Source organism: Euprymna scolopes, chromosome 18 (genome assembly GCF_053919585.1).
Source record: "Euprymna scolopes isolate OS-2025 chromosome 18, ASM5391958v1, whole genome shotgun sequence".
Taxonomy (NCBI): domain Eukaryota; kingdom Metazoa; phylum Mollusca; class Cephalopoda; order Sepiida; family Sepiolidae; genus Euprymna; species Euprymna scolopes.
In genome coordinates, this window is record NC_136499.1 from 127,956,453 (window position 1) to 127,972,675 (window position 16,223).

Here is a 16,223-nt window from a genome sequence, read left to right on the forward strand (position 1 = left end):
TTTGGTAAATAAATATTGAAATTGTAATAGTTAAAATTATGGCACGTCTTCGCTTACGGCCATATCACGTTGAAAACACCGGTTCTCGTCTGATCCCCGAAGTTAAGCAACGTAGAGCCTGGTCAGTACTTAGATGGGTGACCGCTTGGGAATACCAGGTGCTGTAAGCATTTCCCCTGAATTTTTGGAAAAACTCATAAAAATGCGTTCGATTTTAATGTAAAATATTAGATAAAAAAAACAAAAAACAAAATATCATTACATTATCAGATTTGGTAAATAAATATTGAAATTGTAATAGTTAAAATTATGGCACGTCTTCGCTTACGGCCATATCACGTTGAAAACACCGGTTCTCGTCCGATCCCCGAAGTTAAGCAACGTAGAGCCTGGTCAGTACTTAGATGGGTGACCGCTTGGGAATACCAGGTGCTGTAAGCATTTCCCCTGAATTTTTGGAAAAACTCATAAAAATGTGTTCGATTTTAATGTAAAATATTAGATAAAAAAACAAAAAACAAAATATCATTACATTATCAGATTTGGTAAATAAATATTGAAATTGTAATAGTTAAAATTATGGCACGTCTTCGCTTACGGCCATATCACGTTGAAAACACCGGTTCTCGTCCGATCCCCGAAGTTAAGCAACGTAGAGGCTTGTCAGTACTTAGATGGGTGACCGCTTGGGAATACCAGGTGCTGTAAGCATTTCCCCTGAATTTTTGGAAAAACTCATAAAAATGCGTTCGATTTTAATGTAAAATATTAGATAAAAAAACAAAAAACAAAATATCATTACATTATCAGATTTGGTAAATAAATATTGAAATTGTAATAGTTAAAATTATGGCACGTCTTCGCTTACGGCCATATCACGTTGAAAACACCGGTTCTCGTCCGATCCCCGAAGTTAAGCAACGTAGAGCCTGGTCAGTACTTAGATGGGTGACCGCTTGGGAATACCAGGTGCTGTAAGCATTTCCCCTGAATTTTTGGAAAAACTCATAAAAATGCGTTCGATTTTAATGTAAAATATTAGATAAAAAAATAAAAAACAAAATATCATTACATTATCAGATTTGGTAAATAAATATTGAAATTGTAATAGTTAAAATTATGGCACGTCTTCGCTTACGGCCATATCACGTTGAAAACACCGGTTCTCGTCTGATCCCCGAAGTTAAGCAACGTAGAGCCTGGTCAGTACTTAGATGGGTGACCGCTTGGGAATACCAGGTGCTGTAAGCATTTCCCCTGAATTTTTGGAAAAACTCATAAAAATGCGTTCGATTTTAATGTAAAATATTAGATAAAAAAAACAAAAAACAAAATATCATTACATTATCAGATTTGGTAAATAAATATTGAAATTGTAATAGTTAAAATTATGGCACGTCTTCGCTTACGGCCATATCACGTTGAAAACACCGGTTCTCGTCCGATCCCCGAAGTTAAGCAACGTAGAGCCTGGTCAGTACTTAGATGGGTGACCGCTTGGGAATACCAGGTGCTGTAAGCATTTCCCCTGAATTTTTGGAAAAACTCATAAAAATGTGTTCGATTTTAATGTAAAATATTAGATAAAAAAACAAAAAACAAAATATTATTACATTATCAGATTTGGTAAATAAATATTGAAATTGTAATAGTTAAAATTATGGCACGTCTTCGCTTACGGCCATATCACGTTGAAAACACCGGTTCTCGTCCGATCCCCGAAGTTAAGCAACGTAGAGCCTGGTCAGTACTTAGATGGGTGACCGCTTGGGAATACCAGGTGCTGTAAGCATTTCCCCTGAATTTTTGGAAAAACTCATAAAAATGCGTTCGATTTTAATGTAAAATATTAGATAAAAAAAACAAAAAACAAAATATCATTACATTATCAGATTTGGTAAATAAATATTGAAATTGTAATAGTTAAAATTATGGCACGTCTTCGCTTACGGCCATATCACGTTGAAAACACCGGTTCTCGTCCGATCCCCGAAGTTAAGCAACGTAGAGCCTGGTCAGTACTTAGATGGGTGACCGCTTGGGAATACCAGGTGCTGTAAGCATTTCCCCTGAATTTTTGGAAAAACTCATAAAAATGTGTTCGATTTTAATGTAAAATATTAGATAAAAAAACAAAAAACAAAATATCATTACATTATCAGATTTGGTAAATAAATATTGAAATTGTAATAGTTAAAATTATGGCACGTCTTCGCTTACGGCCATATCACGTTGAAAACACCGGTTCTCGTCCGATCCCCGAAGTTAAGCAACGTAGAGCCTGGTCAGTACTTAGATGGGTGACCGCTTGGGAATACCAGGTGCTGTAAGCATTTCCCCTGAATCTTTGGAAAAACTCATAAAAATGCGTTCGATTTTAATGTAAAATATTAGATAAAAAATCAAAAAACAAAATATCATTACATTATCAGATTTGGTAAATAAATATTGAAATTGTAATAGTTAAAATTATGGCACGTCTTCGCTTACGGCCATATCACGTTGAAAACACCGGTTCTCGTCCGATCCCCGAAGTTAAGCAACGTAGAGCCTGGTCAGTACTTAGATGGGTGACCGCTTGGGAATACCAGGTGCTGTAAGCATTTCCCCTGAATTTTTGGAAAAACTCATAAAAATGCGTTCGATTTTAATGTAAAATATAAGGTAAAAAAAAACAAAAAACAAAATATCATTACATTATCAGATTTGGTAAATAAATATTGAAATTGTAATAGTTAAAATTATGGCACGTCTTCGCTTACGGCCATATCACGTTGAAAACACCGGTTCTCGTCCGATCCCCGAAGTTAAGCAACGTAGAGCCTGGTCAGTACTTAGATGGGTGACCGCTTGGGAATACCAGGTGCTGTAAGCATTTCCCCTGAATTTTTGGAAAAACTCATAAAAATGCGTTCGATTTTAATGTAAAATATTAGATAAAAAAACAAAAAACAAAATATCATTACATTATCAGATTTGGTAAATAAATATTGAAATTGTAATAGTTAAAATTATGGCACGTCTTCGCTTACGGCCATATCACGTTGAAAACACCGGTTCTCGTCCGATCCCCGAAGTTAAGCAACGTAGAGCCTGGTCAGTACTTAGATGGGTGACCGCTTGGGAATACCAGGTGCTGTAAGCATTTCCCCTGAATTTTTGGAAAAACTCATAAAAATGCGTTCGATTTTAATGTAAAATATTAGATAAAAAAACAAAAAACAAAATATCATTACATTATCAGATTTGGTAAATAAATATTAAAATTGTAATAGTTAAAATTATGGCACGTCTTCGCTTACGGCCATATCACGTTGAAAACACCGGTTCTCGTCCGATCCCCGAAGTTAAGCAACGTAGAGCCTGGTCAGTACTTAGATGGGTGACCGCTTGGGAATACCAGGTGCTGTAAGCATTTCCCCTGAATTTTTGGAAAAACTCATAAAAATGCGTTCGATTTTAATGTAAAATATTAGATAAAAAAACAAAAAACAAAATATCATTACATTATCAGATTTGGTAAATAAATATTGAAATTGTAATAGTTAAAATTATGGCACGTCTTCGCTTACGGCCATATCACGTTGAAAACACCGGTTCTCGTCCGATCCCCGAAGTTAAGCAACGTAGAGCCTGGTCAGTACTTAGATGGGTGACCGCTTGGGAATACCAGGTGCTGTAAGCATTTCCCCTGAATTTTTGGAAAAACTCATAAAAATGCGTTCGATTTTAATGTAAAATATTAGATAAAAAAAAACAAATAAAGTATCATTAAATTATCAGATTTGGTAAATAAATATTGAAATTGTAATAGTTAAAATTATCGCACTTCTTCGCTTACGGCCATATCACGTTGAAAACACCGGTTCTCGTCCGATCCCCGATATTAAGCAACGTAGAGCCTGGTCAGTACTTAGATGGGTTACTGCTTGGGAATACCAGGTGCTGTAAGCATTTCCCCTGAATTTTTGGAAAAACTCATAAAAATGCGTTCGATTTTAATGTAAAATATTAGATAAAAAAAACAAAAAACAAAATATCATTACATTATCAGATTTGGTAAATAAATATTAAAATTGTAATAGTTAAAATTATGGCCCGTCTTCGCTTACGGCCATATCACGTTGAAAACACCGGTTATCGTCTGATCCCCGAAGTTAAGCAACGTAGAGCCTGGTCAGTACTTAGATGGGTGACCGCTTGGGAATACCAGGTGCTGTAAGCATTTCCCCTGAATTTTTGGAAAAACTCATAAAAATGCGTTCGATTTTAATGTAAAATATTAGATAAAAAAACAAAAAACAAAATATCATTACATTATCAGATTTGGTAAATAAATATTGAAATTGTAATAGTTAAAATTATGGCACGTCTTCGCTTACGGCCATATCACGTTGAAAACACCGGTTCTCGTCCGATCCCCGAAGTTAAGCAACGTAGAGCCTGGTCAGTACTTAGATGGGTGACCGCTTGGGAATACCAGGTGCTGTAAGCATTTCCCCTGAATTTTTGGAAAAACTCATAAAAATGCGTTCGATTTTAATGTAAAATATTAGATAAAAAAACAAAAAACAAAATATCATTACATTATCAGATTTGGTAAATAAATATTGAAATTGTAATAGTTAAAATTATGGCACGTCTTCGCTTACGGCCATATCACGTTGAAAACACCGGTTCTCGTCCGATCCCCGAAGTTAAGCAACGTAGAGCCTGGTCAGTACTTAGATGGGTGACCGCTTGGGAATACCAGGTGCTGTAAGCATTTCCCCTGAATTTTTGAAAAACTCATAAAAATGCGTTCGATTTTAATGTAAAATATTAGGTAAAAAAAAACAAATAAAGTATCATTAAATTATCAGATTTGGTAAATAAATATTGAAATTGTAATAGTTAAAATTATGGCACTTCTTCGCTTACGGCCATATCACGTTGAAAACACCGGTTCTCGTCCGATCCCCGATATTAAGCAACGTAGAGCCTGGTCAGTACTTAGATGGGTGACTGCTTGGGAATACCAGGTGCTGTAAGCATTTCCCCTGAATTTTTGGAAAAACTCATAAAAATGCGTTCGATTTTAATGTAAAATATTAGATAAAAAAAACAAAAAACAAAATATCATTACATTATCAGATTTGGTAAATAAATATTAAAATTGTAATAGTTAAAATTATGGCACGTCTTCGCTTACGGCCATATCACGTTGAAAACACCGGTTCTCGTCTGATCCCCGAAGTTAAGCAACGTAGAGCCTGGTCAGTACTTAGATGGGTAACCGCTTGGGAATACCAGGTGCTGTAAGCATTTCCCCTGAATTTTTGGAAAAACTCATAAAAATGCGTTCGATTTTAATGTAAAATATTAGGTAAAAAAAAACAAATAAAGTATCATTAAATTATCAGATTTGGTAAATAAATATTGAAATTGTAATAGTTAAAATTATCGCACTTCTTCGCTTACGGCCATATCACGTTGAAAACACCGGTTCTAGTCCGATCCCCGAAGTTAAGCAACGTAGAGCCTGGTCAGTACTTAGATGGGTGACCGCTTGGGAATACCAGGTGCTGTAAGCATTTCCCCTGAATTTTTGGAAAAACTCATAAAAATGCGTTCGATTTTAATGTAAAATATTAGGTAAAAAAAAACAAATAAAGTATCATTACATTATCAGATTTGGTAAATAAATATTGAAATTGTAATAGTTAAAATTATGGCACGTCTTCGCTTACGGCCATATCACGTTGAAAACACCGGTTCTCGTCCGATCCCCGAAGTTAAGCAACGTAGAGCCTGGTCAGTACTTAGATGGGTGACCGCTTGGGAATACCAGGTGCTGTAAGCATTTCCCCTGAATTTTTGGAAAAACTCATAAAAATGCGTTCGATTTTAATGTAAAATATTAGATAAAAAAACAAAAAACAAAATATCATTACATTATCAGATTTGGTAAATAAATATTGAAATTGTAATAGTTAAAATTATGGCACGTCTTCGCTTACGGCCATATCACGTTGAAAACACCGGTTCTCGTCCGATCCCCGAAGTTAAGCAACGTAGAGCCTGGTCAGTGCTTAGATGGGTGACCGCTTGGGAATACCAGGTGCTGTAAGCATTTCCCCTGAATTTTTGGAAAAACTCATAAAAATGCGTTCGATTTTAATGTAAAATATTAGATAAAAAAACAAAAAACAAAATATCATTACATTATCAGATTTGGTAAATAAATATTGAAATTGTAATAGTTAAAATTATGGCACGTCTTCGCTTACGGCCATATCACGTTGAAAACACCGGTTCTCGTCCGATCCCCGAAGTTAAGCAACGTAGAGCCTGGTCAGTACTTAGATGGGTGACCGCTTGGGAATACCAGGTGCTGTAAGCATTTCCCCTGAATTTTTGAAAAACTCATAAAAATGCGTTCGATTTTAATGTAAAATATTAGGTAAAAAAAAACAAATAAAGTATCATTAAATTATCAGATTTGGTAAATAAATATTGAAATTGTAATAGTTAAAATTATCGCACTTCTTCGCTTACGGCCATATCACGTTGAAAACACCGGTTCTCGTCCGATCCCCGATAATAAGCAACGTAGAGCCTGGTCAGTACTTAGATGGGTGACTGCTTGGGAATACCAGGTGCTGTAAGCATTTCCCCTGAATTTTTGGAAAAACTCATAAAAATGCGTTCGATTTTAATGTAAAATATTAGATAAAAAAAACAAAAAACAAAATATCATTACATTATCAGATTTGGTAAATAAATATTAAAATTGTAATAGTTAAAATTATGGCACGTCTTCGCTTACGGCCATATCACGTTGAAAACACCGGTTCTCGTCTGATCCCCGAAGTTAAGCAACGTAGAGCCTGGTCAGTACTTAGATGGGTGACCGCTTGGGAATACCAGGTGCTGTAAGCATTTCCCCTGAATTTTTGGAAAAACTCATAAAAATGCGTTCGATTTTAATGTAAAATATTAGGTAAAAAAAAACAAATAAGGTATCATTAAATTATCAGATTTGGTAAATAAATATTGAAATTGTAATAGTTAAAATTATCGCACTTCTTCGCTTACGGCCATATCACGTTGAAAACACCGGTTCTAGTCCGATCCCCGAAGTTAAGCAACGTAGAGCCTGGTCAGTACTTAGATGGGTGACCGCTTGGGAATACCAGGTGCTGTAAGCATTTCCCCTGAATTTTTGGAAAAACTCATAAAAATGCGTTCGATTTTAATGTAAAATATTAGGTAAAAAAAAACAAATAAAGTATCATTACATTATCAGATTTGGTAAATAAATATTGAAATTGTAATAGTTAAAATTATGGCACGTCTTCGCTTACGGCCATATCACGTTGAAAACACCGGTTCTCATCCGATCCCCGAAGTTAAGCAACGTAGAGCCTGGTCAGTACTTAGATGGGTGACCGCTTGGGAATACCAGGTGCTGTAAGCATTTCCCCTGAATTTTTGGAAAAACTCATAAAAATGCGTTCGATTTTAATGTAAAATATTAGATAAAAAAATAAAAAACAAAATATCATTACATTATCAGATTTGGTAAATAAATATTGAAATTGTAATAGTTAAAATTATGGCACGTCTTCGCTTACGGCCATATCACGTTGAAAACACCGGTTCTCGTCTGATCCCCGAAGTTAAGCAACGTAGAGCCTGGTCAGTACTTAGATGGGTGACCGCTTGGGAATACCAGGTGCTGTAAGCATTTCCCCTGAATTTTTGGAAAAACTCATAAAAATGCGTTCGATTTTAATGTAAAATATTAGATAAAAAAAACAAAAAACAAAATATCATTACATTATCAGATTTGGTAAATAAATATTGAAATTGTAATAGTTAAAATTATGGCACGTCTTCGCTTACGGCCATATCACGTTGAAAACACCGGTTCTCGTCCGATCCCCGAAGTTAAGCAACGTAGAGCCTGGTCAGTACTTAGATGGGTGACCGCTTGGGAATACCAGGTGCTGTAAGCATTTCCCCTTAAATTTTGGAAAAACTCATAAAAATGTGTTCGATTTTAATGTAAAATATTAGATAAAAAAACAAAAAACAAAATATCATTACATTATCAGATTTGGTAAATAAATATTGAAATTGTAATAGTTAAAATTATGGCACGTCTTCGCTTACGGGCATATCACGTTGAAAACACCGGTTCTCGTCCGATCCCCGAAGTTAAGCAACGTAGAGCCTGGTCAGTACTTAGATGGGTGACCGCTTGGGAATACCAGGTGCTGTAAGCATTTCCCCTGAATTTTTGGAAAAACTCATAAAAATGCGTTCGATTTTAATGTAAAATATTAGGTAAAAAAAACAAAAAACAAAATATCATTACATTATCAGATTTGGTAAATAAATATTAAAATTGTAATAGTTAAAATTATGGCACGTCTTCGCTTACGGCCATATCACGTTGAAAACACCGGTTCTCGTCTGATCCCCGAAGTTAAGCAACGTAGAGCCTGGTCAGTACTTAGATGGGTGACCGCTTGGGAATACCAGGTGCTGTAAGCATTTCCCCTGAATTTTTGGAAAAACTCATAAAAATGCGTTCGATTTTAATGTAAAATATTAGGTAAAAAAAAAACAAATAAAGTATCATTAAATTATCAGATTTGGTAAATAAATATTGAAATTGTAATAGTTAAAATTATCGCACTTCTTCGCTTACGGCCATATCACGTTGAAAACACCGGTTCTCGTCCGATCCCCGAAGTTAAGCAACGTAGAGCCTGGTCAGTACTTAGATGGGTGACCGCTTGGGAATACCAGGTGCTGTAAGCATTTCCCCTGAATTTTTGGAAAAACTCATAAAAATGCGTTCGATTTTAATGTAAAATATTAGGTAAAAAAAACAAATAAAGTATCATTACATTATCAGATTTGGTAAATAAATATTGAAATTGTAATAGTTAAAATTATGGCACGTCTTCGCTTACGGCCATATCACGTTGAAAACACCGGTTCTCGTCCGATCCCCGAAGTTAAGCAACGTAGAGCCTGGTCAGTACTTAGATGGGTGACCGCTTGGGAATACCAGGTGCTGTAAGCATTTCCCCTGAATTTTTGGAAAAACTCATAAAAATGCGTTCGATTTTAATGTAAAATATTAGATAAAAAAATAAAAAACAAAATATCATTACATTATCAGATTTGGTAAATAAATATTGAAATTGTAATAGTTAAAATTATGGCACGTCTTCGCTTACGGCCATATCACGTTGAAAACACCGGTTCTCGTCTGATCCCCGAAGTTAAGCAACGTAGAGCCTGGTCAGTACTTAGATGGGTGACCGCTTGGGAATACCAGGTGCTGTAAGCATTTCCCCTGAATTTTTGGAAAAACTCATAAAAATGCGTTCGATTTTAATGTAAAATATTAGATAAAAAAAACAAAAAACAAAATATCATTACATTATCAGATTTGGTAAATAAATATTGAAATTGTAATAGTTAAAATTATGGCACGTCTTCGCTTACGGCCATATCACGTTGAAAACACCGGTTCTCGTCCGATCCCCGAAGTTAAGCAACGTAGAGCCTGGTCAGTACTTAGATGGGTGACCGCTTGGGAATACCAGGTGCTGTAAGCATTTCCCCTGAATTTTTGGAAAAACTCATAAAAATGTGTTCGATTTTAATGTAAAATATTAGATAAAAAAACAAAAAACAAAATATCATTACATTATCAGATTTGGTAAATAAATATTGAAATTGTAATAGTTAAAATTATGGCACGTCTTCGCTTACGGGCATATCACGTTGAAAACACCGGTTCTCGTCCGATCCCCGAAGTTAAGCAACGTAGAGCCTGGTCAGTACTTAGATGGGTGACCGCTTGGGAATACCAGGTGCTGTAAGCATTTCCCCTGAATTTTTGGAAAAACTCATAAAAATGCGTTCGATTTTAATGTAAAATATTAGGTAAAAAAAAACAAATAAAGTATCATTAAATTATCAGATTTGGTAAATAAATATTGAAATTGTAATAGTTAAAATTATCGCACTTCTTCGCTTACGGCCATATCACGTTGAAAACACCGGTTCTCGTCCGATCCCCGAAGTTAAGCAACGTAGAGCCTGGTCAGTACTTAGATGGGTGACCGCTTGGGAATACATGGTGCTGTAAGCATTTCCCCTGAATTTTTGGAAAAACTCATAAAAATGCGTTCGATTTTAATGTAAAATATTAGGTAAAAAAAAACAAATAAAGTATCATTAAATTATCAGATTTGGTAAATAAATATTGAAATTGTAATAGTTAAAATTATCGCACTTCTTCGCTTACGGCCATATCACGTTGAAAACACCGGTTCTCGTCCGATCCCCGAAGTTAAGCAACGTAGAGCCTGGTCAGTACTTAGATGGGTGACCGCTTGGGAATACCAGGTGCTGTAAGCATTTCCCCTGAATTTTTGGAAAAACTCATAAAAATGCGTTCGATTTTAATGTAAAATATTAGATAAAAAAACAAAAAACAAAATATCATTACATTATCAGATTTGGTAAATAAATATTGAAATTGTAATAGTTAAAATTATTGCACGTCTTCGCTTACGGTCATATCACGTTGAAAACACCGGTTCTCGTCCGATCCCCGAAGTTAAGCAACGTTGAGCCTGGTCAGTACTTAGATGGGTGACCGCTTGGGAATACCAGGTGCTGTAAGCATTTCCCCTGAATTTTTGGAAAAACTCATAAAAATGCGTTCAATTTTAATGTAAAATATTAGAAAAAAAAACAAAAAACAAAATATCATTACATTATCAGATTTGGTAAATAAATATTGAAATTGTAATAGTTAAAATTATGGCACGTCTTCGCTTACGGCCATCTCACGTTGAAAACACCGGTTCTCGTCCGATCCCCGAAGTTAAGCAACGTAGAGCCTGGTCAGTACTTAGATGGTTGACCGTTTGGGAATACCAGGTGCTGTAAGCATTTCCCCTGAATTTTTGGATTAACTCATAAAAATGCGTTCGATTTTAATGTAAAATATTAGATACAAAAAACAAAAAACAAAATATCATTACATTATCAGATTTGGTAAATAAATATTGAAATTGTAATAGTTAAAATTATGGCACGTCTTCGCTTACGGCCATATCACGTTGAAAACACCGGTTCTCGTCCGATCCCCGAAGTTAAGCAACGTAGAGCCTGGTAAGTACTTAGATGGGTGACCGCTTGGGAATACCAGGTGCTGTAAGCATTTCCCCTGAATTTTTGGAAAAACTCATAAAAATGCGTTCGATTTTAATGTAAAATATTAGGTAAAAAATAACAAATAAAGTATCATTAAATTATCAGATTTGGTAAATAAATATTGAAATTGTAATAGTTAAAATTATGGCACGTCTTCGCTTACGGCCATATCACGTTGAAAACACCGGTTCTCGTCCGATCCCAAATATTAAGCAACGTAGAGCCTGGTCAGTACTTAGATGGGTGACCGCTTAAGAATACCAGGTGCTGTAAGCATTTCCCCTGAATTTTTGGAAAAACTCATAAAAATGCGTTCGATTTTAATGTAAAATATTAGATAAAAACAACAAAAAACAAAATATTATTACATTATCAGATTTGGTAAATAAATATTAAAATTGTAATAGTTAAAATTATGGCACGTCTTCGCTTACGGCCATATCACGTTGAAAGCACCGGTTCTCGTCCGATCCCCGAAGTTAAGCAACGTAGAGCCTGGTCAGTACTTAGATGGGTGACCGCTTGGGAATACCAGGTGCTGTAAGCATTTCCCCTGAATTTTTGGAAAAACTCATAAAAATGCGTTCGATTTTAATGTAAAATATTAGGTAAAAAAAAACAAATAAAGTATCATTAAATTATCAGATTTGGTAAATAAATATTGAAATTGTAATAGTTACAATTATCGCACTTCTTCGCTTACGGCCATATCACGTTGAAAACACCGGTTCTCGTCCGATCCCCGATATTAAGCAACGTAGAGCCTGGTCAGTACTTAGATGGGTGACTGCTTGGGAATACCAGGTGCTGTAAGCATTTCCCCTGAATTTTTGGAAAAACTCATAAAAATGCGTTCGATTTTAATGTAAAATATTAGATAAAAAAAACAAAAAACAAAATATCATTACATTATCAGATTTGGTAAATAAATATTAAAATTGTAATAGTTAAAATTATGGCACGTCTTCGCTTACGGCCATATCACGTTGAAAACACCGGTTCTCGTCTGCTCCCCGAAGTTAAGCAACGTAGAGCCTGGTCAGTACTTAGATGGGTGACCGCTTGGGAATACCAGGTGCTGTAAGCATTTCCCCTGAATTTTTGGAAAAACTCATAAAAATGCGTTCGATTTTAATGTAAAATATTAGATAAAAAAACAAAAACAAAATATCATTACATTATCAGATTTGGTAAATAAATATTGAAATTGTAATAGTTAAAATTATGGCACGTCTTCGCTTACGGCCATATAACGTTGAAAACACCGGTTCTCGTCCGATCCCCGAAGTTAAGCAACGTAGAGCCTGGTCAGTACTTAGATGGGTGACCGCTTGGGAATACCAGGTGCTGTAAGCATTTCCCCTGAATTTTTGGAAAAACTCATAAAAATGCGTTCGATTTTAATGTAAAATATTAGATAAAACAATAAAAAACAAAATATCATTACATTATCAGATTTGGTAAATAAATATTGAAATTGTAATAGTTAAAATTATGGCACGTCTTCGCTTACGGCCATATCACGTTGAAAACACCGGTTCTCGTCTGATCCCCGAAGTTAAGCAACGTAGAGCCTGGTCAGTACTTAGATGGGTGACCGCTTGGGAATACCAGGTGCTGTAAGCATTTCCCCTGAATTTTTGGAAAAACTCATAAAAATGTGTTCGATTTTAATGTAAAATATTAGGTAAAAAAAAACAAATAAAGTATCATTAAATTATCAGATTTGGTAAATAAATGTTGAAATTGTAATAGTTAAACTTATCGCACTTCTTCGCTTACGGCCATATCACGTTGAAAACACCGGTTCTCGTCCGATCCCCGATATTAAGCAACGTAGAGCCTGGTCAGTACTTAGATGGGTGACCGCTTGGGAATACCAGGTGCTGTAAGCATTTCCCCTGAATTTTTGGAAAAACTCATAAAAATGCGTTCGATTTTAATGTAAAATATTAGATAAAAAAAAACAAAAAACAAAATATCATTACATTATCAGATTTGGTAAATAAATATTAAAATTGTAATAGTTAAAATTATGGCACGTCTTCGCTTACGGCCATATCACGTTGAAAACACCGGTTCTCGTCTGATCCCCGAAGTTAAGCAACGTAGAGCCTGGTCAGTACTTAGATGGGTGACCGCTTGGGAATACCAGGTGCTGTAAGCATTTCCCCTGAATTTTTGGAAAAACTCATAAAAATGCGTTCGATTTTAATGTAAAATATTAGATAAAAAAAACAAAAAACAAAATATCATTACATTATCAGATTTGGTAAATAAATATTGAAATTGTAATAGTTAAAATTATGGCACGTCTTCGCTTACGGCCATATCACGTTGAAAACACCGGTTCTCGTCCGATCCCCGAAGTTAAGCAACGTAGAGCCTGGTCAGTACTTAGATGGGTGACCGCTTGGGAATACCAGGTGCTGTAAGCATTTCCCCTGAATTTTTGGAAAAACTCATAAAAATGTGTTCGATTTTAATGTAAAATATTAGATAAAAAAAACAAAAAACAAAATATCATTACATTATCAGATTTGGTAAATAAATATTGAAATTGTAATAGTTAAAATTATGGCACGTCTTCGCTTACGGCCATATCACGTTGAAAACACCGGTTCTCGTCCGATCCCCGAAGTTAAGCAACGGAGAGCCTGGTCAGTACTTAGATGGGTGACCGCTTGGGAATACCAGGTGCTGTAAGCATTTCCCCTGAATTTTTGGAAAAACTCATAAAAATGCGTTCGATTTTAATGTAAAATATTAGATAAAAAAACAAAAAACAAAATATCATTACATTATCAGATTTGGTAAATAAATATTGAAATTGTAATAGTTAAAATTATGGCACGTCTTCGCTTACGGCCATCTCACGTTGAAAACACCGGTTCTCGTCCGATCCCCGAAGTTAAGCAACGTAGAGCCTGGTCAGTACTTAGATGGATGACCGTTTGGGAATACCAGGTGCTGTAAGCATTTCCCCTGAATTTTTGGATTAACTCATAAAAATGCGTTCGATTTTAATGTAAAATATTAGATACAAAAAACAAAAAACAAAATATCATTACATTATCAGATTTGGTAAATAAATATTGAAATTGTAATAGTTAAAATTATGGCACGTCTTCGCTTACGGCCATATCACGTTGAAAACACCGGTTCTCGTCCGATCCCCGAAGTTAAGCAACGTAGAGCCTGGTAAGTACTTAGATGGGTGACCGCTTGGGAATACCAGGTGCTGTAAGCATTTCCCCTGAATTTTTGGAAAAACTCATAAAAATGCGTTCGATTTTAATGTAAAATATTAGGTAAAAAATAACAAATAAAGTATCATTAAATTATCAGGTTTGGTAAATAAATATTGAAATTGTAATAGTTAAAATTATGGCACGTCTTCGCTTACGGCCATATCACGTTGAAAACACCGGTTCTCGTCCGATCCCAAATATTAAGCAACGTAGAGCCTGGTCAGTACTTAGATGGGTGACCGCTTAAGAATACCAGGTGCTGTAAGCATTTCCCCTGAATTTTTGGAAAAACTCATAAAAATGCGTTCGATTTTAATGTAAAATATTAGATAAAAACAACAAAAAACAAAATATTATTACATTATCAGATTTGGTAAATAAATATTAAAATTGTAATAGTTAAAATTATGGCACGTCTTCGCTTACGGCCATATCACGTTGAAAGCACCGGTTCTCGTCCGATCCCCGAAGTTAAGCAACGTAGAGCCTGGTCAGTACTTAGATGGGTGACCGCTTGGGAATACCAGGTGCTGTAAGCATTTCCCCTGAATTTTTGGAAAAACTCATAAAAATGCGTTCGATTTTAATGTAAAATATTAGGTAAAAAAAAACAAATAAAGTATCATTAAATTATCAGATTTGGTAAATAAATATTGAAATTGTAATAGTTACAATTATCGCACTTCTTCGCTTACGGCCATATCACGTTGAAAACACCGGTTCTCGTCCGATCCCCGATATTAAGCAACGTAGAGCCTGGTCAGTACTTAGATGGGTGACTGCTTGGGAATACCAGGTGCTGTAAGCATTTCCCCTGAATTTTTGGAAAAACTCATAAAAATGCGTTCGATTTTAATGTAAAATATTAGATAAAAAAAACAAAAAACAAAATATCATTACATTATCAGATTTGGTAAATAAATATTAAAATTGTAATAGTTAAAATTATGGCACGTCTTCGCTTACGGCCATATCACGTTGAAAACACCGGTTCTCGTCTGCTCCCCGAAGTTAAGCAACGTAGAGCCTGGTCAGTACTTAGATGGGTGACCGCTTGGGAATACCAGGTGCTGTAAGCATTTCCCCTGAATTTTTGGAAAAACTCATAAAAATGCGTTCGATTTTAATGTAAAATATTAGATAAAAAAACAAAAAACAAAATATCATTACATTATCAGATTTGGTAAATAAATATTGAAATTGTAATAGTTAAAATTATGGCACGTCTTCGCTTACGGCCATATCACGTTGAAAACACCGGTTCTCGTCCGATCCCCGAAGTTAAGCAACGTAGAGCCTGGTCAGTACTTAGATGGGTGACCGCTTGGGAATACCAGGTGCTGTAAGCATTTCCCCTGAATTTTTGGAAAAACTCATAAAAATGCGTTCGATTTTAATGTAAAATATTAGATAAAACAATAAAAAACAAAATATCATTACATTATCAGATTTGGTAAATAAATATTGAAATTGTAATAGTTAAAATTATGGCACGTCTTCGCTTACGGCCATATCACGTTGAAAACACCGGTTCTCGTCTGATCCCCGAAGTTAAGCAACGTAGAGCCTGGTCAGTACTTAGATGGGTGACCGCTTGGGAATACCAGGTGCTGTAAGCATTTCCCCTGAATTTTTGGAAAAACTCATAAAAATGTGTTCGATTTTAATGTAAAATATTAGGTAAAAAAAAAACAAATAAAGTATCATTAAATTATCAGATTTGGTAAATAAATGTTGAAA

The 16,223-nt window shown here is 35.1% G+C and overlaps 58 non-coding genes and 2 pseudogenes across 58 annotated transcripts; all 60 read left to right on the top strand.

Annotated features, from left to right (window-relative positions):
• Positions 1-51: 51 nt before the first annotated feature.
• On the top strand, positions 52-170 carry LOC145299402 (5S ribosomal RNA). Its single transcript, XR_013871659.1, has one exon. It is a non-coding gene; the product is annotated as a 5S ribosomal RNA (ribosomal RNA).
• A 152-nt stretch (positions 171-322) lies between these two features.
• LOC145298981 (5S ribosomal RNA) lies at positions 323-441 on the top strand. Its single transcript, XR_013871248.1, has one exon. It is a non-coding gene; the product is annotated as a 5S ribosomal RNA (ribosomal RNA).
• A 151-nt stretch (positions 442-592) lies between these two features.
• Positions 593-711, top strand: LOC145301220 (5S ribosomal RNA). Its single transcript, XR_013873421.1, has one exon. It is a non-coding gene; the product is annotated as a 5S ribosomal RNA (ribosomal RNA).
• A 151-nt stretch (positions 712-862) lies between these two features.
• LOC145298982 (5S ribosomal RNA) lies at positions 863-981 on the top strand. Its single transcript, XR_013871249.1, has one exon. It is a non-coding gene; the product is annotated as a 5S ribosomal RNA (ribosomal RNA).
• Positions 982-1,132: 151 nt separating this feature from the next.
• On the top strand, positions 1,133-1,251 carry LOC145299403 (5S ribosomal RNA). Its single transcript, XR_013871660.1, has one exon. It is a non-coding gene; the product is annotated as a 5S ribosomal RNA (ribosomal RNA).
• Positions 1,252-1,403: 152 nt separating this feature from the next.
• Positions 1,404-1,522, top strand: LOC145298983 (5S ribosomal RNA). Its single transcript, XR_013871250.1, has one exon. It is a non-coding gene; the product is annotated as a 5S ribosomal RNA (ribosomal RNA).
• A 151-nt stretch (positions 1,523-1,673) lies between these two features.
• On the top strand, positions 1,674-1,792 carry LOC145298984 (5S ribosomal RNA). The gene has a single exon (XR_013871251.1). It is a non-coding gene; the product is annotated as a 5S ribosomal RNA (ribosomal RNA).
• A 152-nt stretch (positions 1,793-1,944) lies between these two features.
• Positions 1,945-2,063, top strand: LOC145298985 (5S ribosomal RNA). The gene has a single exon (XR_013871252.1). It is a non-coding gene; the product is annotated as a 5S ribosomal RNA (ribosomal RNA).
• A 151-nt stretch (positions 2,064-2,214) lies between these two features.
• LOC145298987 (5S ribosomal RNA) lies at positions 2,215-2,333 on the top strand. The gene has a single exon (XR_013871254.1). It is a non-coding gene; the product is annotated as a 5S ribosomal RNA (ribosomal RNA).
• Positions 2,334-2,484: 151 nt separating this feature from the next.
• Positions 2,485-2,603, top strand: LOC145298988 (5S ribosomal RNA). Its single transcript, XR_013871255.1, has one exon. It is a non-coding gene; the product is annotated as a 5S ribosomal RNA (ribosomal RNA).
• Positions 2,604-2,756: 153 nt separating this feature from the next.
• On the top strand, positions 2,757-2,875 carry LOC145298989 (5S ribosomal RNA). The gene has a single exon (XR_013871256.1). It is a non-coding gene; the product is annotated as a 5S ribosomal RNA (ribosomal RNA).
• A 151-nt stretch (positions 2,876-3,026) lies between these two features.
• Positions 3,027-3,145, top strand: LOC145298990 (5S ribosomal RNA). The gene has a single exon (XR_013871257.1). It is a non-coding gene; the product is annotated as a 5S ribosomal RNA (ribosomal RNA).
• Positions 3,146-3,296: 151 nt separating this feature from the next.
• On the top strand, positions 3,297-3,415 carry LOC145298991 (5S ribosomal RNA). Its single transcript, XR_013871258.1, has one exon. It is a non-coding gene; the product is annotated as a 5S ribosomal RNA (ribosomal RNA).
• A 151-nt stretch (positions 3,416-3,566) lies between these two features.
• Positions 3,567-3,685, top strand: LOC145298992 (5S ribosomal RNA). Its single transcript, XR_013871259.1, has one exon. It is a non-coding gene; the product is annotated as a 5S ribosomal RNA (ribosomal RNA).
• A 150-nt stretch (positions 3,686-3,835) lies between these two features.
• LOC145301264 (5S ribosomal RNA) lies at positions 3,836-3,954 on the top strand. The gene has a single exon (XR_013873463.1). It is a non-coding gene; the product is annotated as a 5S ribosomal RNA (ribosomal RNA).
• A 152-nt stretch (positions 3,955-4,106) lies between these two features.
• LOC145300803 (5S ribosomal RNA) lies at positions 4,107-4,225 on the top strand. Its single transcript, XR_013873014.1, has one exon. It is a non-coding gene; the product is annotated as a 5S ribosomal RNA (ribosomal RNA).
• A 151-nt stretch (positions 4,226-4,376) lies between these two features.
• LOC145298993 (5S ribosomal RNA) lies at positions 4,377-4,495 on the top strand. Its single transcript, XR_013871260.1, has one exon. It is a non-coding gene; the product is annotated as a 5S ribosomal RNA (ribosomal RNA).
• A 151-nt stretch (positions 4,496-4,646) lies between these two features.
• On the top strand, positions 4,647-4,765 carry LOC145298994 (5S ribosomal RNA). Its single transcript, XR_013871261.1, has one exon. It is a non-coding gene; the product is annotated as a 5S ribosomal RNA (ribosomal RNA).
• A 149-nt stretch (positions 4,766-4,914) lies between these two features.
• On the top strand, positions 4,915-5,033 carry LOC145301186 (5S ribosomal RNA). Its single transcript, XR_013873387.1, has one exon. It is a non-coding gene; the product is annotated as a 5S ribosomal RNA (ribosomal RNA).
• A 152-nt stretch (positions 5,034-5,185) lies between these two features.
• Positions 5,186-5,304, top strand: LOC145299811 (5S ribosomal RNA). Its single transcript, XR_013872055.1, has one exon. It is a non-coding gene; the product is annotated as a 5S ribosomal RNA (ribosomal RNA).
• A 150-nt stretch (positions 5,305-5,454) lies between these two features.
• Positions 5,455-5,573, top strand: LOC145300354 (5S ribosomal RNA). Its single transcript, XR_013872581.1, has one exon. It is a non-coding gene; the product is annotated as a 5S ribosomal RNA (ribosomal RNA).
• A 150-nt stretch (positions 5,574-5,723) lies between these two features.
• On the top strand, positions 5,724-5,842 carry LOC145298995 (5S ribosomal RNA). The gene has a single exon (XR_013871262.1). It is a non-coding gene; the product is annotated as a 5S ribosomal RNA (ribosomal RNA).
• Positions 5,843-5,993: 151 nt separating this feature from the next.
• On the top strand, positions 5,994-6,112 carry LOC145300307 (5S ribosomal RNA). The gene has a single exon (XR_013872536.1). It is a non-coding gene; the product is annotated as a 5S ribosomal RNA (ribosomal RNA).
• A 151-nt stretch (positions 6,113-6,263) lies between these two features.
• Positions 6,264-6,382, top strand: LOC145298996 (5S ribosomal RNA). The gene has a single exon (XR_013871263.1). It is a non-coding gene; the product is annotated as a 5S ribosomal RNA (ribosomal RNA).
• A 149-nt stretch (positions 6,383-6,531) lies between these two features.
• LOC145301269 (5S ribosomal RNA) lies at positions 6,532-6,650 on the top strand. The gene has a single exon (XR_013873468.1). It is a non-coding gene; the product is annotated as a 5S ribosomal RNA (ribosomal RNA).
• Positions 6,651-6,802: 152 nt separating this feature from the next.
• Positions 6,803-6,921, top strand: LOC145299404 (5S ribosomal RNA). The gene has a single exon (XR_013871661.1). It is a non-coding gene; the product is annotated as a 5S ribosomal RNA (ribosomal RNA).
• A 150-nt stretch (positions 6,922-7,071) lies between these two features.
• Positions 7,072-7,190, top strand: LOC145300356 (5S ribosomal RNA). The gene has a single exon (XR_013872582.1). It is a non-coding gene; the product is annotated as a 5S ribosomal RNA (ribosomal RNA).
• A 150-nt stretch (positions 7,191-7,340) lies between these two features.
• LOC145298418 (5S ribosomal RNA) lies at positions 7,341-7,459 on the top strand. The gene has a single exon (XR_013870704.1). It is a non-coding gene; the product is annotated as a 5S ribosomal RNA (ribosomal RNA).
• Positions 7,460-7,610: 151 nt separating this feature from the next.
• Positions 7,611-7,729, top strand: LOC145299406 (5S ribosomal RNA). Its single transcript, XR_013871663.1, has one exon. It is a non-coding gene; the product is annotated as a 5S ribosomal RNA (ribosomal RNA).
• Positions 7,730-7,881: 152 nt separating this feature from the next.
• Positions 7,882-8,000, top strand: LOC145298998 (5S ribosomal RNA). Its single transcript, XR_013871265.1, has one exon. It is a non-coding gene; the product is annotated as a 5S ribosomal RNA (ribosomal RNA).
• Positions 8,001-8,151: 151 nt separating this feature from the next.
• Positions 8,152-8,270, top strand: LOC145300254 (5S ribosomal RNA). Its single transcript, XR_013872485.1, has one exon. It is a non-coding gene; the product is annotated as a 5S ribosomal RNA (ribosomal RNA).
• A 152-nt stretch (positions 8,271-8,422) lies between these two features.
• LOC145299407 (5S ribosomal RNA) lies at positions 8,423-8,541 on the top strand. The gene has a single exon (XR_013871664.1). It is a non-coding gene; the product is annotated as a 5S ribosomal RNA (ribosomal RNA).
• Positions 8,542-8,692: 151 nt separating this feature from the next.
• On the top strand, positions 8,693-8,811 carry LOC145298999 (5S ribosomal RNA). The gene has a single exon (XR_013871266.1). It is a non-coding gene; the product is annotated as a 5S ribosomal RNA (ribosomal RNA).
• Positions 8,812-8,960: 149 nt separating this feature from the next.
• Positions 8,961-9,079, top strand: LOC145299000 (5S ribosomal RNA). Its single transcript, XR_013871267.1, has one exon. It is a non-coding gene; the product is annotated as a 5S ribosomal RNA (ribosomal RNA).
• A 151-nt stretch (positions 9,080-9,230) lies between these two features.
• Positions 9,231-9,349, top strand: LOC145299408 (5S ribosomal RNA). The gene has a single exon (XR_013871665.1). It is a non-coding gene; the product is annotated as a 5S ribosomal RNA (ribosomal RNA).
• Positions 9,350-9,501: 152 nt separating this feature from the next.
• On the top strand, positions 9,502-9,620 carry LOC145299001 (5S ribosomal RNA). Its single transcript, XR_013871268.1, has one exon. It is a non-coding gene; the product is annotated as a 5S ribosomal RNA (ribosomal RNA).
• Positions 9,621-9,771: 151 nt separating this feature from the next.
• On the top strand, positions 9,772-9,890 carry LOC145300255 (5S ribosomal RNA). Its single transcript, XR_013872486.1, has one exon. It is a non-coding gene; the product is annotated as a 5S ribosomal RNA (ribosomal RNA).
• Positions 9,891-10,040: 150 nt separating this feature from the next.
• LOC145300630 (5S ribosomal RNA) lies at positions 10,041-10,159 on the top strand. The gene has a single exon (XR_013872844.1). It is a non-coding gene; the product is annotated as a 5S ribosomal RNA (ribosomal RNA).
• Positions 10,160-10,309: 150 nt separating this feature from the next.
• LOC145299002 (5S ribosomal RNA) lies at positions 10,310-10,428 on the top strand. Its single transcript, XR_013871269.1, has one exon. It is a non-coding gene; the product is annotated as a 5S ribosomal RNA (ribosomal RNA).
• A 151-nt stretch (positions 10,429-10,579) lies between these two features.
• Positions 10,580-10,698, top strand: LOC145299421 (5S ribosomal RNA). The gene has a single exon (XR_013871678.1). It is a non-coding gene; the product is annotated as a 5S ribosomal RNA (ribosomal RNA).
• A 151-nt stretch (positions 10,699-10,849) lies between these two features.
• Positions 10,850-10,968, top strand: LOC145300823 (5S ribosomal RNA). The gene has a single exon (XR_013873034.1). It is a non-coding gene; the product is annotated as a 5S ribosomal RNA (ribosomal RNA).
• Positions 10,969-11,120: 152 nt separating this feature from the next.
• LOC145298688 (5S ribosomal RNA) lies at positions 11,121-11,239 on the top strand. Its single transcript, XR_013870960.1, has one exon. It is a non-coding gene; the product is annotated as a 5S ribosomal RNA (ribosomal RNA).
• Positions 11,240-11,389: 150 nt separating this feature from the next.
• Positions 11,390-11,508, top strand: LOC145301431 (5S ribosomal RNA; annotated as a pseudogene).
• Positions 11,509-11,660: 152 nt separating this feature from the next.
• On the top strand, positions 11,661-11,779 carry LOC145298975 (5S ribosomal RNA). The gene has a single exon (XR_013871242.1). It is a non-coding gene; the product is annotated as a 5S ribosomal RNA (ribosomal RNA).
• Positions 11,780-11,929: 150 nt separating this feature from the next.
• LOC145301187 (5S ribosomal RNA) lies at positions 11,930-12,048 on the top strand. Its single transcript, XR_013873388.1, has one exon. It is a non-coding gene; the product is annotated as a 5S ribosomal RNA (ribosomal RNA).
• Positions 12,049-12,200: 152 nt separating this feature from the next.
• Positions 12,201-12,319, top strand: LOC145300304 (5S ribosomal RNA). The gene has a single exon (XR_013872533.1). It is a non-coding gene; the product is annotated as a 5S ribosomal RNA (ribosomal RNA).
• A 150-nt stretch (positions 12,320-12,469) lies between these two features.
• LOC145300584 (5S ribosomal RNA) lies at positions 12,470-12,588 on the top strand. The gene has a single exon (XR_013872798.1). It is a non-coding gene; the product is annotated as a 5S ribosomal RNA (ribosomal RNA).
• Positions 12,589-12,739: 151 nt separating this feature from the next.
• On the top strand, positions 12,740-12,858 carry LOC145299409 (5S ribosomal RNA). The gene has a single exon (XR_013871666.1). It is a non-coding gene; the product is annotated as a 5S ribosomal RNA (ribosomal RNA).
• Positions 12,859-13,008: 150 nt separating this feature from the next.
• Positions 13,009-13,127, top strand: LOC145300881 (5S ribosomal RNA). Its single transcript, XR_013873090.1, has one exon. It is a non-coding gene; the product is annotated as a 5S ribosomal RNA (ribosomal RNA).
• A 153-nt stretch (positions 13,128-13,280) lies between these two features.
• Positions 13,281-13,399, top strand: LOC145299410 (5S ribosomal RNA). Its single transcript, XR_013871667.1, has one exon. It is a non-coding gene; the product is annotated as a 5S ribosomal RNA (ribosomal RNA).
• A 152-nt stretch (positions 13,400-13,551) lies between these two features.
• LOC145299003 (5S ribosomal RNA) lies at positions 13,552-13,670 on the top strand. The gene has a single exon (XR_013871270.1). It is a non-coding gene; the product is annotated as a 5S ribosomal RNA (ribosomal RNA).
• Positions 13,671-13,822: 152 nt separating this feature from the next.
• Positions 13,823-13,941, top strand: LOC145299737 (5S ribosomal RNA). The gene has a single exon (XR_013871985.1). It is a non-coding gene; the product is annotated as a 5S ribosomal RNA (ribosomal RNA).
• A 151-nt stretch (positions 13,942-14,092) lies between these two features.
• Positions 14,093-14,211, top strand: LOC145300822 (5S ribosomal RNA). The gene has a single exon (XR_013873033.1). It is a non-coding gene; the product is annotated as a 5S ribosomal RNA (ribosomal RNA).
• Positions 14,212-14,363: 152 nt separating this feature from the next.
• LOC145298699 (5S ribosomal RNA) lies at positions 14,364-14,482 on the top strand. Its single transcript, XR_013870971.1, has one exon. It is a non-coding gene; the product is annotated as a 5S ribosomal RNA (ribosomal RNA).
• A 150-nt stretch (positions 14,483-14,632) lies between these two features.
• LOC145301432 (5S ribosomal RNA) lies at positions 14,633-14,751 on the top strand (annotated as a pseudogene).
• A 152-nt stretch (positions 14,752-14,903) lies between these two features.
• Positions 14,904-15,022, top strand: LOC145298986 (5S ribosomal RNA). The gene has a single exon (XR_013871253.1). It is a non-coding gene; the product is annotated as a 5S ribosomal RNA (ribosomal RNA).
• A 150-nt stretch (positions 15,023-15,172) lies between these two features.
• Positions 15,173-15,291, top strand: LOC145301188 (5S ribosomal RNA). The gene has a single exon (XR_013873389.1). It is a non-coding gene; the product is annotated as a 5S ribosomal RNA (ribosomal RNA).
• A 152-nt stretch (positions 15,292-15,443) lies between these two features.
• LOC145300305 (5S ribosomal RNA) lies at positions 15,444-15,562 on the top strand. Its single transcript, XR_013872534.1, has one exon. It is a non-coding gene; the product is annotated as a 5S ribosomal RNA (ribosomal RNA).
• Positions 15,563-15,713: 151 nt separating this feature from the next.
• LOC145299004 (5S ribosomal RNA) lies at positions 15,714-15,832 on the top strand. Its single transcript, XR_013871271.1, has one exon. It is a non-coding gene; the product is annotated as a 5S ribosomal RNA (ribosomal RNA).
• A 151-nt stretch (positions 15,833-15,983) lies between these two features.
• On the top strand, positions 15,984-16,102 carry LOC145299412 (5S ribosomal RNA). The gene has a single exon (XR_013871669.1). It is a non-coding gene; the product is annotated as a 5S ribosomal RNA (ribosomal RNA).
• The last annotated feature ends 121 nt before the right edge of the window (positions 16,103-16,223 follow it).